Raw genomic sequence first — 12,919 nt, forward strand, 5'->3', positions numbered from 1 at the left:
TTTGCAGGTTTGTGGAGTATGCAAAGCTTCCCACCGTGTACAGAACTCAGGCACTGAAATTTCTGCGTCCACAGGCTGATCCTGTTTCCACACTGCTGGAAAACCCCATATAGCTGCAAACAGACCCCAAGTTTGATATAGTTCAGTGGTTCCTGTCCTAACTTCGTTATTAATCTCTTACATTTCCTTTACAAACTGGACAGCAGGACCTGTAAGGAACTGAGAGGGCCTCAGTTTTGGCACCAAGAGTGTGTCCTGCAGCCTCCTCCCCGTGTCGCTGCCTTGCAGCTGGCCCTGCATCACCGTATTTAGGCTCCCTCTCCAGGATCTTTAAGGGTTCCCCAAGACATACATTCAAATGCCCCTGCCCACAAGTTTCCCGTGTAACCATCAACCTAAAGCAGCCTAGACCTGGTGATTTCACATTGCCCATCTGTCCCAGCACTAAACTCCCTTCCTTTTCCTGTTCCGAGTGGGGAAAGGATTTAAATGTACCTTTCCGACGCTGGGAGCAGCAGGTGTCCGTGAGAGTGGGTGGGAGAGGGAAACAGAGCTCTGACACAGCAGCACAGAGCTTCTGGTGAGCACTGAGGTGCCAGGGCTATAAATAGCCCATGCTTGGCTCCTGGCTGGGATGAGAAGCTGCTCCAATGTCAGGCACAGGGACACATTAGGACGTAGCTGACTGGCACCAGTGCTGCTCTCCTTCCCCCCATCGGTGTGCTGCCTGCCCTCCTGCCTGCCCTGCAGCCTGCCAGGGCTAAGGAGCAGCAGACTCCTCTTTGGGATGGCATGGCCACAGCTTGTGTTGGTGGCCCACCTCAGGAATTATGTCTCCCTGCAGACCTTGCCACAGAACTGGGCACATCTCTGTGTGGCAGCTGTTCCTGGGTGGCTGGAGCAGTTCCAGCGTCTGCGATGCTCAGACTGACTCCCACCTACCTCTGAGGTCTGGGTACCAAACCAGAAAGAGATGCTGTTACTCACTGACGCCATCCAAGTCACTCCAAAGCCAAGGCCACTGTCTGTCTCCACAGCTGACAGAATTTTTCCCAAACTGTTTCTCTTCTACCCCTATTGCTCAATCACTAAGAGCAGAAGTTGTACATAAAAGGATTGCCAGCCAATTGTTATCTGTATATTTTAAGGCCTCACTATCTTCTTGTTTCTGCTGGTGTAAATCAGAAACAGATCTACTAAATTGGTCCAGAATAGTGGGGCCACACTGATTTACATCAGCTGCAGATCTTGTACTCTGGAAATTAAAGGGGAACAGAGAGGGCCATAATACACTATTTATATCTCCATATGTTTAAGCAAAGATGGAAAAAAGATTAAGCAAAATTCAGGGTTATAAAATTGATTAATGTTGAGCCTATACTTCTGGTTGAGAAAGACATTAAGAGGTTTTCAGAATGTTCTTTTTAAAATTGCATTAATTTATTTATTCACCGTACTAATTGGTTGATTGATCATAATAGCTTCTGAGAAAATTGAAAATGAAATGTATTTCCTTCTCTAGATTTTTAGTCTGATGGGTTTATTACAGAGTTTTTCCAAAAGCCATAGAGGAAGTGCACAGAAACATTCAACTGTTAATAGCAGTTTGTTGGTTTTAGAGGCAAAATTAAAGTACATAATTTTAAAAGCATATTTCATACCATTTGTGAACAAAACTAGGAAAAAGATCAAAGTGATTAAAGTTTACTCATGTCAGAGAATTCAAGATATCAGATTACGAAGATATATATTGTCTAAACTCCCAGATTGTTCTTATTAAAAGTTCAGGTTTATCTTAGAAATAAAAATAGCCAATCTGATACCACAGCTTTCGCAGAAGCCAAGATGGAACAGTGAGCTGATGAAATGCCACAGCTGTGATAAAAATGGACCACATCCCCTAAATTTCTCTGTTCTCCTCTGACTTGGAACAATTTATAATATGGTGCTGGTTAACATGGAATGTTTATGTAATGAATTTTATTTATACGAAACCACTCCACTACCATAATAATAATCATGTTTCCCTTATGGTGCGTTTCTTGAGGTAATTTCTATAATGCACCTGTTTCATAAAAACACTAATGCTTTTAAGACAAATTTCCTTTTATTGCTCATGAAATTCTGAACATTTCTCTTGCACATCACTGAATTAAGTGGGACACCCCTTCTTGCAGTGGGGCAACCGGCTGGGCAGATCTCAGCAACACTTTATGATGACATAAATGGAATGTGTGCCCCCCATATTTTTGCTGGAATTAAAAGCTCTCTCTGCTGTAAGCCAAGCCTGTTTTCTCCCTCATGTGATTAAGTCATAATCCTTTCGTTCTGATATCATTATATGTTGTCATGGTGATTTTAATTATAAAAATGAATGGCTGAGAAGTGGGCAAAGACAAAAGTTTTCCCTGAACTTTGTTAAGTTAATGGCAAAAGGAAGAGTATCTGTGGTAATTCAACAAATGTGTGATTTTTTTACACAGTGTATTTTAAAACAATGAAAAAGAGTAGGCATCAGGAACAGAAAAGGCTCATTTGATGTGAATATGTCAGTGTTTAGGAAATATGTGTTGAATTCAATGTTTTAGAACAATGTTTTCATGACACCAGTACATTCTGGCGCTGCATTAACAAATATTCCCTTCTAAATCTCAACTGCTAGCAATTCACCTACTGGGAAAATAGCCCTTTTTTTAGGAAAACGTTTGACCAGTTTCCAAGAGTGTGTTTATACCAGTACAGACTTTGGGAACAGCTACACTACAGTCACACTTCATCGAAAAGCAGGACACCTGTTCTGACGGGCGGGTGCACACAAACTGTCCATGGGTGAAGCTCTGCTGTGGTTTGCCATGAACAGGACCATGAGCCACAGTCAGTTATAGCTGAACTTCAGAAGAGACCTACATCAGCTCAGTTAAACTCTGACTGGCATCAGGATGTGGTTTTTCTTTGCTGTCACTGAAACATCACAACCAAGGTGCTGAACTGAACTCGTGTCCTCTGTCACTCTTGCTGTGGTCCAGAGCAGAACCTCATCCTCCACTGAAAAATACACCGTTTTACACAGTTGCATCATTAAGTGGTGACACATCATCATAGCTCAGAAGAGACTCTCATGGTTGATTCTGTAAACCCAGGTGACTTCCCAGTGTGGCCACTGCTCTTCACATCTCCCATCTCAGCAGCTCCTCGAAGCTCCTCAGCCTCTTTTCCTGGAGAGCGAGACAGTCTCTGATTTGGCGACTGGTACCTTACATTTGCTTTACTTCCCACATGAGTAGTTCTGGCATGTTCATTCATCCACTTGGCACCAGCCATGCGTGGAAGTGACTCCAGACTGGCTGCAGTAGGGATGGCACCAGCACCACTCATTGCCACAGCTGCTCCCTCCTCCCAGCACGTCCTGTGTGGGCAGCTTTGGCATCCTCCTGTCTGGGCAGAGAGCTGGAGTGCCTTCAGGCCCTGATGGTGGGGTTGGACCACGTTACTCTGGGTGCTCTACAAATGGTGATTCTTCTATTTGTATTATGTCAGGACCAGTAATGATGTTTTGGTTATCAATACAGTGCCAGTTTGGATGCATAGGGAGAGAAAAAAAGCAGAAGCACAGAGATTTCCAGTTTAATCCTGTTATCTATTCTGTCAGTCCAGAGACAACATTGATTTTATTTTTTTCTTTTCTTAGGGTAAGTGTTGACCTTTAAAGCAGACCAAGGGCAATCTCGAGCTTGCCTGTGACCACCGGTCCGGGGGGCAGCACCCTGCAGCCCCTCAGAATTGAAATCTCTTTCTGGCTCTGTCAACTGATTCCCAGGTTGCCTGACAGATAATGTGGCATGCCAGCCACCCGCTGCTTTTTCATTTAAATAAATGAGAAAGTTGTGGTTAAATTAACACTCCAGCGGAGGTAATAAGGACCGACTCAGCAGCTGCCATGATGTATGCAAATTGCAGTTTCACACATTAGGGGATAGATGTTGCTTAATTTGTAGGTCTTTCTGTCTTTTAAATGAAAGAGTCTCCATCAAGTTCAGGCAATCTTAAAAAAAAAAAAAGGCAAAAGAAACCCCCTGAAGTCAACTTACTCACAAGTGCTTCTAATTGAACCTACATTCTTTCTTCTGGGGGTTCCCTCCTGAGCCCCGACAAGCAGTTATTGCTGGGTTACACTGCACTGCTTTTAGGCAAAATATCTGTTGATTTCCAAAGAACAGAGAGCCTGATTAGAGAGGTACTGCCAACCCTTTGGTATAAACAGAAACCTGATTTTATTTGCAGTGGTGCCACAATCCAGAGGCTCAACATCCATCAGGGTTTTTTCCTCTGGAAATGAAACTGTAATAGAGCAAAGGAAGAGCTGTGATAGCTGCCAGTTAATCAGACAGCAGGAATGGGCTGATAGGAGAGAACCTTTTCTCCTTTTAGCTCAGTAGAGATGGGAATGGAGATGCAAAGATGCATGTAACTGGATGGGGTTTGTGGAAAGGTTGTTCTGTGCATTAGTTTTAGTCCTCTTTAATCTCTGTAAGAAAATTATGGATAGAACTGTGTTAGGCTCAAAAGATTTCTAAATGGACACCAAAACTGAAACTCAGAAAGGGAAGTGCATACTCAGAATAGCAGAACTTGGGGCTATTATGGCCACAGACAGTAGGAATAATTAATGTTTTTCATGGTATGTTCTGTGAGAAGCAGCAAGATATTAAAACATTCTAAATCAAATTTTAGCTGGCTCAAAATGCTGAGGCCACAGATATAAGGCTCAAAAATTACTTGAAACTCAAAACTCACTAGGTATTTTCCAGGTTTTATTCAGAAAGGCAGAGGTTTTCTTCTAAAATATTTCCTGTTCCCATGATTTGAGGATTTGCCTATCTTTTTTGCTCTTCTGACTTAGTCAGTTCTGTCTAAGCTATTGCCACAGGGGAGAAGATGCTCCTTCCCCTGCTCTGGTCACCAATGCCTCCATACTCAATTTCTGTTCCAGGATGTCATCTTAGCCTGCACTTAGTACTTTTCCCAACCTAGTGACCTCTGGCATTCCATTAGCAAAGAAATAACAGGAACTTGTCCTGTCTAGTCATTATTTGACTGCATATGTTGAAACAAATTCTCACATGAAAATGCAAGATAAAAGCCACAATGAATTTGTGGACAAGAAACATTCAGACTATAACCAAAACACAGCGCCTGTGAGGGCTTCCCAATTCCCAGAAGTGAATGCATAGTCAGACTGGTTTCCAGCTCCCTGCTGCAGGCAGAGCTGGCATACACCTCCACCCCATTGCTCTTATTCCTTCTTGAGGAAAGGAAACCTGAGCACTCAGGTGGGATGAGAGCTGCAGCCTTCCCTGAACTGAGCTTTTGGAGACAGGGAAGGCCCCAAGTGCCTTCATCCTGTTGTTCAGACTTCAGGACACCAATGAAGACCATAATTCTGGCTGTGTTGACTTTATCTGCCATTCAGTACAAGCCCCTGTCACTCTCTTTGGTCTTTGTCTCTCATCACTAAACCAGGATGTAGATGATTTCTTACCAGTCTGAGAGATTAATTAGCATTTACTAAGCTGCAGGGTCCACTTGCCAATTGTGCAAATACATGTTTGTATATTCCAATAAATTCTCCATTTGCTGCAGCCCCCCCAACCTGTCACACAACTGAGCCACAAAAAAAAAATAAATTTAAAACCCCTTTCTTACACAGTGGTTATGGTGAATGATTTATCAAATATGAAGCAAACTATGCATCATTTTTCTGACAAACAGAGGCAATAACTCAGAGACATAGACTTCTCGCATCATGGGCATGAGGCATCTGTCCCTAAAGTGGTATGAAGATAACCCACTGTTGTCCCTTCCAACCTGACCCTTTCTGTGATTCTGTGAAGATGATGCTGATTCATACATGTCCAGTCCTCTCTCCCATTCCCATGCTGCCCCAAAGGTGACTGGGATTTGTAATGTAGTGCTGGAGCTCCAAGCCACGGAGTGAATCTCTGTCCCAGAGGCACACAGCAAGCCTGAACTGTCTGTCCAACCATGGGTGTCACGGCGACAGGGAGACAGATGGTCACAGCAGGAGCATGAAGGAAGGACCACCTTATCCTCCCAGAGCCTTATCCTCCCAGAGCTCAGTAAATGGTGCACATCCCAACTCGGGCTGGGCGCCAGATATCCTCCTTCACCCCATGATCTGAATCACCAGGCTGCAGCTTTGTGAGTTCACCTGTGAGGGATCTCATGAATTAGGAGGTAAAAACTTGGAAAGATCTCCAGTACCATCTCCCTTTTAACTGCCCACCTACAGTTGCCCATAAACATGCAGCTGATTTTGCTCAAACCTTGCAGCTGAGCATAGTGGTTTATCCTAGAGCAGCAGTATATCATAGAAAATAAATAGGAATTAGGATCCTTCAGAAAAAGTAAAATTCCTTCTACTTTTCTTCACAAAAAAAGGATGAAGAAATGTAGCATCTTCCAAGTTACATCCCATGTGGCAGTCTTCCAAACCTCTTTCCATATGTTCCTAAGTGTTGAAAGCCCAAATGTTCCCTATCTTGCTGCCAAATTCTCTGGCTCAATCCAAATGGCTCTTACAATACAGTTGGGTATTGTCTAGTGAAAAAAAAATCCCCTCAGATAGATTGATAATTAAAAATATATTTGATCATCAGATAGATATGAATGGCCAAGGGGTGCTGCGCTGAATGAATCATTCATGCTCACATACTTCAAAGCAGAAGGATATCTTTATAATCTTACTGGAGTTGCCACAGAAATCCTTGATTGTTACAGAACATATTGCTGAAGAGATTTGAAACTGGGGGCAGAGGAGGAGGCAGACGAGCCCCAGCAGAGCTGTAGTGCCAGGGTGCAGTCTGGGGTATGTGCCCGGACTGGGTGCAGAGGGAGGTGTTGGACTCAGGCAGACATCATCGTTTTGGTTTCACTCCTGTCTCATTTCAGATTGAGCCCCACAGAACCAAAGGCTAGGAATTTATCCTTTTTTTAAACCAAAGCATAGCTGCTGCTGTAGTCCCGTCCCTCGCCGGTACTGAGGTGCTGGGTACAGGTGTTGGGGTGGAACTGAGGACACACACATTGTTTAGCATGTCTTGTACACATTTCACAGCCCAGGAGGGAAAGAGATGTTTGTGGTCTCTCGTTCAGGTGCTGAATGTTGCAGCTTTTCCTCTACTCAAAACCTCCCAAGGTCTAGAAATGATGGAACTTCATGTAGATATCTCCATCCATGAGCTGAGTCTTTGCTCGTGTCTGAAAGTGTAGCATCTCCAAACCTTAGTTTCCATTTAAAAACTTACTGTAACTCCAGAGAAGAATCAGTGATCTACTGAGAAAAGGCAACAAGTAAAAAAACCCAACACATGCTGATATCAAAGCATAGAACTGTGGACTGAAAGGTTCCTGTGTGCAGGAGTTCAGGAATCCCCTCCAACAGGTCTATAACAGGAATATGAACTGACATTACAAGCCCACAGCAACTGCAGATGCCTGTGACTCCAAAGCACAAACAAAACCACAGGTACCTTTGCTGCATGAGAGTCAATGACTGTAGCCAAGATATAATGGATAACTCGTGTTGGAGGAAACAGGATGAGGGTTGGGGGGTGAACTCCAGGATACTGTAACTTGTGATGTTATTAACAGTACATGCTGCTAACTGACAATGAGATCAAATGAAGGGTGTTAATGGCCTTGGGGCTTGAAGCCATTCATCTCTAAAGCCCATGAGGTTCTGATAACAATCCCTTGTTGTCCTGAGACATAACATTGTCATCTTTTATAGGAAATACTTTGACTGGGGAAGCTTTGTCCCCCTTTTCACTGCAATGCTCATTTGATTTCTCCTTTCTCTGTACCTCTGGGTTAATTATCACATGCATTAATTCAGCCTAGGAGGAAAACCAGTGAGTGTGTTTTCCTGCACTAGAAAGTATAAAGTAATTGTAGCAGACACTGTAAAAATTAAATAACTGAGAGGGAACAATTATGAACCAGATGCAAACAATAATGACTGTGGTGCTTAGTACAGAATAAATTGTGTGAATTCATGGTATTAGGGCACAACACTGAGCACAACTGGGCCTTAACTCTGTTGGCAACTTGGTGCTACCAAGTAAAAGAACACTCCTAGGAGCAAGCAGTGTATCTGGGATAAGGTTTCTGCAAGACATGGAAGTACTGCCTAGCACCTATAACAGGAAGGCAGAGTATCTGCTACAATCCTCTTGCTTTTCCATACAATGTTTATTTTTTCTCCAATGTGCATTTCACACAAGGGATATTCTTTATTTTCCCTGGTACTATTCCTGCTTTATATCAGTGTGAGCAAGAGCAGGATCAGGCCTCCAGTTAAATAACTAATGCAGCTGTTTTGCTGAAGCAGCTTCCTGGCTGGGAAATGAATCCAGTCAGCTGTGGATAACAAACCCCAGCAATAGAGATTTCAAAGATTTCATACATTAATTTTTTTCTTAATATTTGCAGAGTTACTTTTCTTACAAAATCTGCTAGGCAGATGTTAGGAAGCAATTACTGTACATGAATCAGAAAGAAAATTAACATCTTACAATGAACGTGTGTGAGTGGACTCAGTAAAGAAACTGATGATAGATGAGAGAAAAATCTAAAATATATCTTAGTGAAATCTGCCAGAATTTCCCTCAGGGTTATAAGGAAGAAACAGCACAAAGCAATCTCTTCTCATGAGCCATGTGTTCATTGTCTTTCCAAAACAAGCAGCCCACTACCTTTTCTATCAACAGCAGAACCATACTCACCATTCACAGAGAGAAGTTGGCCCTGGCTGGCCAGGGAGAGTTCCCATCAACATCTAACAGCCTTTCAGGCAATTGCATCAGTGACCAATGTGGTGGACAGAACTAAGACACTGCAAAACTAAAACACTCTCAGATATCCCAAAGTATCCTTAGATCATGGAGCACATAGATATGACTGATAGGACTGATCATATCCATTAAACTCTTGTCTGCATGTACAGAATGATTGTAATTTTTATATATAACTACAAAAAATCTTCAAATGATGGTGGTAGGAATAATAACATCAGGAGAATTGGGTAGAAAGCAAAATTGTAGGGAAAACATTGCCCTGAAGAATGCAATTATCCAGGCTGTAGTTTTGTTCAGGACAAAATATTCCCTACATTTGCAAATCTGAGTAATCTTCAATGACTGAAAAAGTTACTGCTTCCATTGTACACAGTGCTTTGAGAGATAGATTTTGAGATGAAATGGGAATTAGTAATGGTATAATTGGGTAAACAAAATCAGGAGCATTAAGAATGGATTCTGCCCTCAGCTTGCCTCCAGTGTTGAGTCCTACTTTTCTCTGCCCTGATTTCTCCTATGAAAAAAAAATCCTTCCTTTCTCAAGTACTTTGAAATCTTTAGGTTCAAGGTACTAAATTAGAGTTAAATAAAATATCTCCATAACTAATAATAAAAATACTGTGTGTCTTTTTCCATCACTAGCAGTCAGTGCACTTCACAGCTGAGGTTTGTATAATTCCCTTTACAACAGTGTGGCTGGAACAACTGAGGCCAAGTACAGAAATTATTCACCTGTACTGTGAAAGCTGCCTTAAGATGCCTTTTAGGGACATAATGCAGACCTCTGGATCGTGCTTATTGTCACACATAAAATCAATTTCATTCAAAAATTAAATTTCACATCAGTGTGAAATTTCACACATCAGTGTGAAATTTAGCCTTCTAAATTCCATTCTATCGTTTATAACCTACAAACACTGTAAACAGAAACGCTACAAAAGAAGATTTTAAAATTACAAACCAGCCAGGATGCTTAATATTTCAAGTCTAATTTGCAATATAAAACCTCATTTTGAGAAATGCTATGAAAGCATCAGGGTTGGGTGCATTTTAGAACAGCATTTGTCATAAAAAAGAACTTGAACATTTGGGTTGCCAAAGCAGAAACGAGCACCACAGACACATTTTACCCTTATGGGGATTCATCAAGGTTGTGCAGTGCAGCTGTTGTCTTAGTAAAAGAAAGTATCGGCCCCTGGCTGAAGGAAACAGAAACATAATTATGTTATGATGATCTGGAAAACGTGCAAAGAAAAACTGGAATGCAAAGCGTGATAAATGAGGCTTTGTCAGTCGCAAAGCAGCAAGAAAACCAGGCGGCACAATAATAACTCTTCTCCAGTCAATGCTTCCAGTTTGGCTACCAAAATAAAGCACCACTCTAACCACAGCAGAACAGCAGTAGCTTTTGGCTGTATGATTTAGTCCTACTACAGCGATGCTGGGTATGGAGAGTGGATTACACCGTCAAACTTAGGAATAGAAATGAGAAAAGGAACGGTCAGGCACTCCTCAAAATTGAGACCATAATTCCTGCTGGAGAAAATTACTAAAGTTGTATTACTGTGATTTTTATGCATATTAAAATTCAAAGCTTAGGACCTTTTCCATTAGGATGCCTTTCAGTTATGTTTTCTGCCATCAAAATCAAGGTGACCAACATTTTATGAACAGTACTATGGCCACAAACAGTCATATAATGGTAAAACAGGAAATGCCATCCTGTAACCCACTCTTTAATCTGTCTGCCCTCACAGTGACAAGGACAGGATTTCCCTTCTTGTGCTGCAGCAGTGTGGTTGTCCAGGGTATAAACTACTGAAGTTTATTCTCATGATGTTAGTGAATCCAGAGGGAAAATTGGACTAATTATATACCAGCACAGGAAACTTTTATTTAGAAACCAATACTGAGCAGCAGAGATAAAAAGGAACAAATGTCTAAAGAAAACCTCGAGATAAAGGGGAACATGATTGGAAAAAAAAAATCAGGCTAAGGGGTTTTTGGCAGGGCTGCCATGCCCACACGCTCCCAGGACCCAGCAGAGCTGAGGCTGTGCCCTCTAGTGCCGGCCACCTGCAACACTGAGCTGAGATACAACACTGCTGAGCCCCTGCAGTTCCAGACCTCTATAGAAAAACTATTTATTCCCAAGGCAGATCTATTCTCAAGCAAGAGGGTTGCTAGAATTACTCCATCAACTCCCCTTCCACAGAAAAAAACTTTAGGGCAGAATTTCCCCTTCCATTTTGAATTTCCTACCTTGGGAGGATGCCTTCCATACATTTCATGCTAAGAAGGTCTCAGAACCTGTTACTAATAATCTTGTGGGGTTTTTAATTAAACAAACAAACAAACGAAGAAAAACCCCCAAATGAATGACCAAACAAAATGTGTACTGCTTCTGTAATTAAAAACAACCAGCTCTCAAGTTAACATTTATGTAGGATGGGTCATCTTCTGTACATCAGTTTAAAGGGCTGAAAGCTATACTCAAATAATGTAATTTTAAGTGTGTATTTTTGGCCCTGTCAAATAAGGAGCACAGGCAGGATACGAATCACTCCACTCATACAGCTACCGTTTGGAACTTGCAGCTTTGCAAGTGACTTCTAATGACAGCATGATTTGCAGAATTTTTATTACCTACAAAAAAATTAGGACTATTTTTACCACTAATTATTCTCATTTACATGGTAAAATTATTTTATTACTTGACTGTAGTTTACATGTAGGGGTATTAAACCACTTGTAGCTTAATCTAATAATTCCATTTGAACGGATCGGGGAAAGTGAAATTACTGATAGGCAACAAATTCAGTGGAAGCCTGCAAACAATTTCTGTGATATTAAGATATGCCTGTGCTTACCCTTCAACCTTTCTCCATTTCCCTTGGCACTAATTTGTGAGGAGGTCCATGAGATTGCAGAATTGCAGACTAATGCCAAGCTACTTATAATTTCTCCTGATATTGTTAAGATTAAATGCTCAGTACAACATTGTCCTTTAAAATTTTCTTCCTCAATCTGGTTTGCCTGACACCAAGTTTGTTTTTTGGCTGTAGGACATTAAAATAGATATTTAGAGGAAAATAAGAGCAGTTCATCTCAGCCCCCACTCCTGTCTCATCCCTATACATGTCTTATTCAGGAATACCAAGAGGCAAGCAAAGGCAGATTACAGAAATAAGTAAAGCTGAATGACTGGACTCTGTCTAGGGATTCATAAAAAAAAAACAGCCAAAGAGAAGGGCAAATCCAAATTAATGACTCTAAATTGACAGCTTTAGTGCTGTTGGCTTCTTTCCTTTTCACTTGATTTTAATTCTTCCTCTTCATGCTTCATCTCCCATCGTTTCCCACATGTTCTCTTGCTTGCACTGTCTGTTGCTTTCTCCAGCTGCTCCCTGACTACTATAACTTCCAGTGTTTTTCTGGTTTTGGAGCAGATATTTCCATAACCACATACTTCTTAGATATTTTATTATTCTGTCCTCCTCCTCTGTCATTTTTTCCTCCCTCTTGCCAGCAAAAGTTCACTTTGTGGTCCTGGTGAGCAGAATCCCAAACAGTTTAGCACCCACACCCTGTCCAATCCACTTCTCAAACAAAAATACTCCTTTGCATCTTAAGAGCATGGTATCCTCAATCGCAGCAGAAGGATTTACCTTTGCATGTAAACAGGATAGGATCCATAAAAAATTCATTTTGTGAACAAAAGCCTAACGGCAAAGAAAATTCTGTCTCATTCCCTTACCCCACCATCAGAACCACATGCCAGCCTGCTATGCTCTTTTCCCTTCCCTTCCCTTCCCTTCCCTTCCCTTCCCTTCCCAAACCTTCCCAAACCTTCCCAAACCTTCCCTTTCCAAACCCTCCCAAACCTTCCCTTCTCCCCTTTCTCACTCCTTGCTTTGATAACAAATTTCATTTTACATGTTTTCTTTGTCATTCCAGTAATTTTTTTTCCTAAAATTTCTTCACTTGAAGGTGTATTCCTTTTCTCAGTACTCCTCTGTGTACCTTGGGGGTCAATAGAGATG

General features: G+C 41.7%; 2 protein-coding genes across 5 annotated transcripts in view; one reads left to right on the top strand and one right to left on the bottom strand.

Annotated features, from left to right (window-relative positions):
• The window catches only part of KBTBD12 (kelch repeat and BTB domain containing 12), a 41,656-nt gene extending 41,130 nt beyond the window's left edge, over positions 1-526 (bottom strand). Inside the window, exon 1 of the mRNA XM_027700890.1 lies at positions 496-526. The gene's annotated coding sequence lies outside the window, so the exon portion shown is untranslated. The remainder of the gene's footprint in view (positions 1-495) is intronic.
• MGLL (monoglyceride lipase) overlaps positions 1-12,919 on the top strand; it is a 108,729-nt gene that overhangs the window by 29,012 nt on the left and 66,798 nt on the right. The window lies entirely within an intron of this gene.

Source organism: Neopelma chrysocephalum, unplaced genomic scaffold (assembly GCF_003984885.1).
Source record: "Neopelma chrysocephalum unplaced genomic scaffold, ASM398488v2 Primary Assembly neopelma1_147, whole genome shotgun sequence".
Classification (NCBI taxonomy): domain Eukaryota; kingdom Metazoa; phylum Chordata; class Aves; order Passeriformes; family Pipridae; genus Neopelma; species Neopelma chrysocephalum.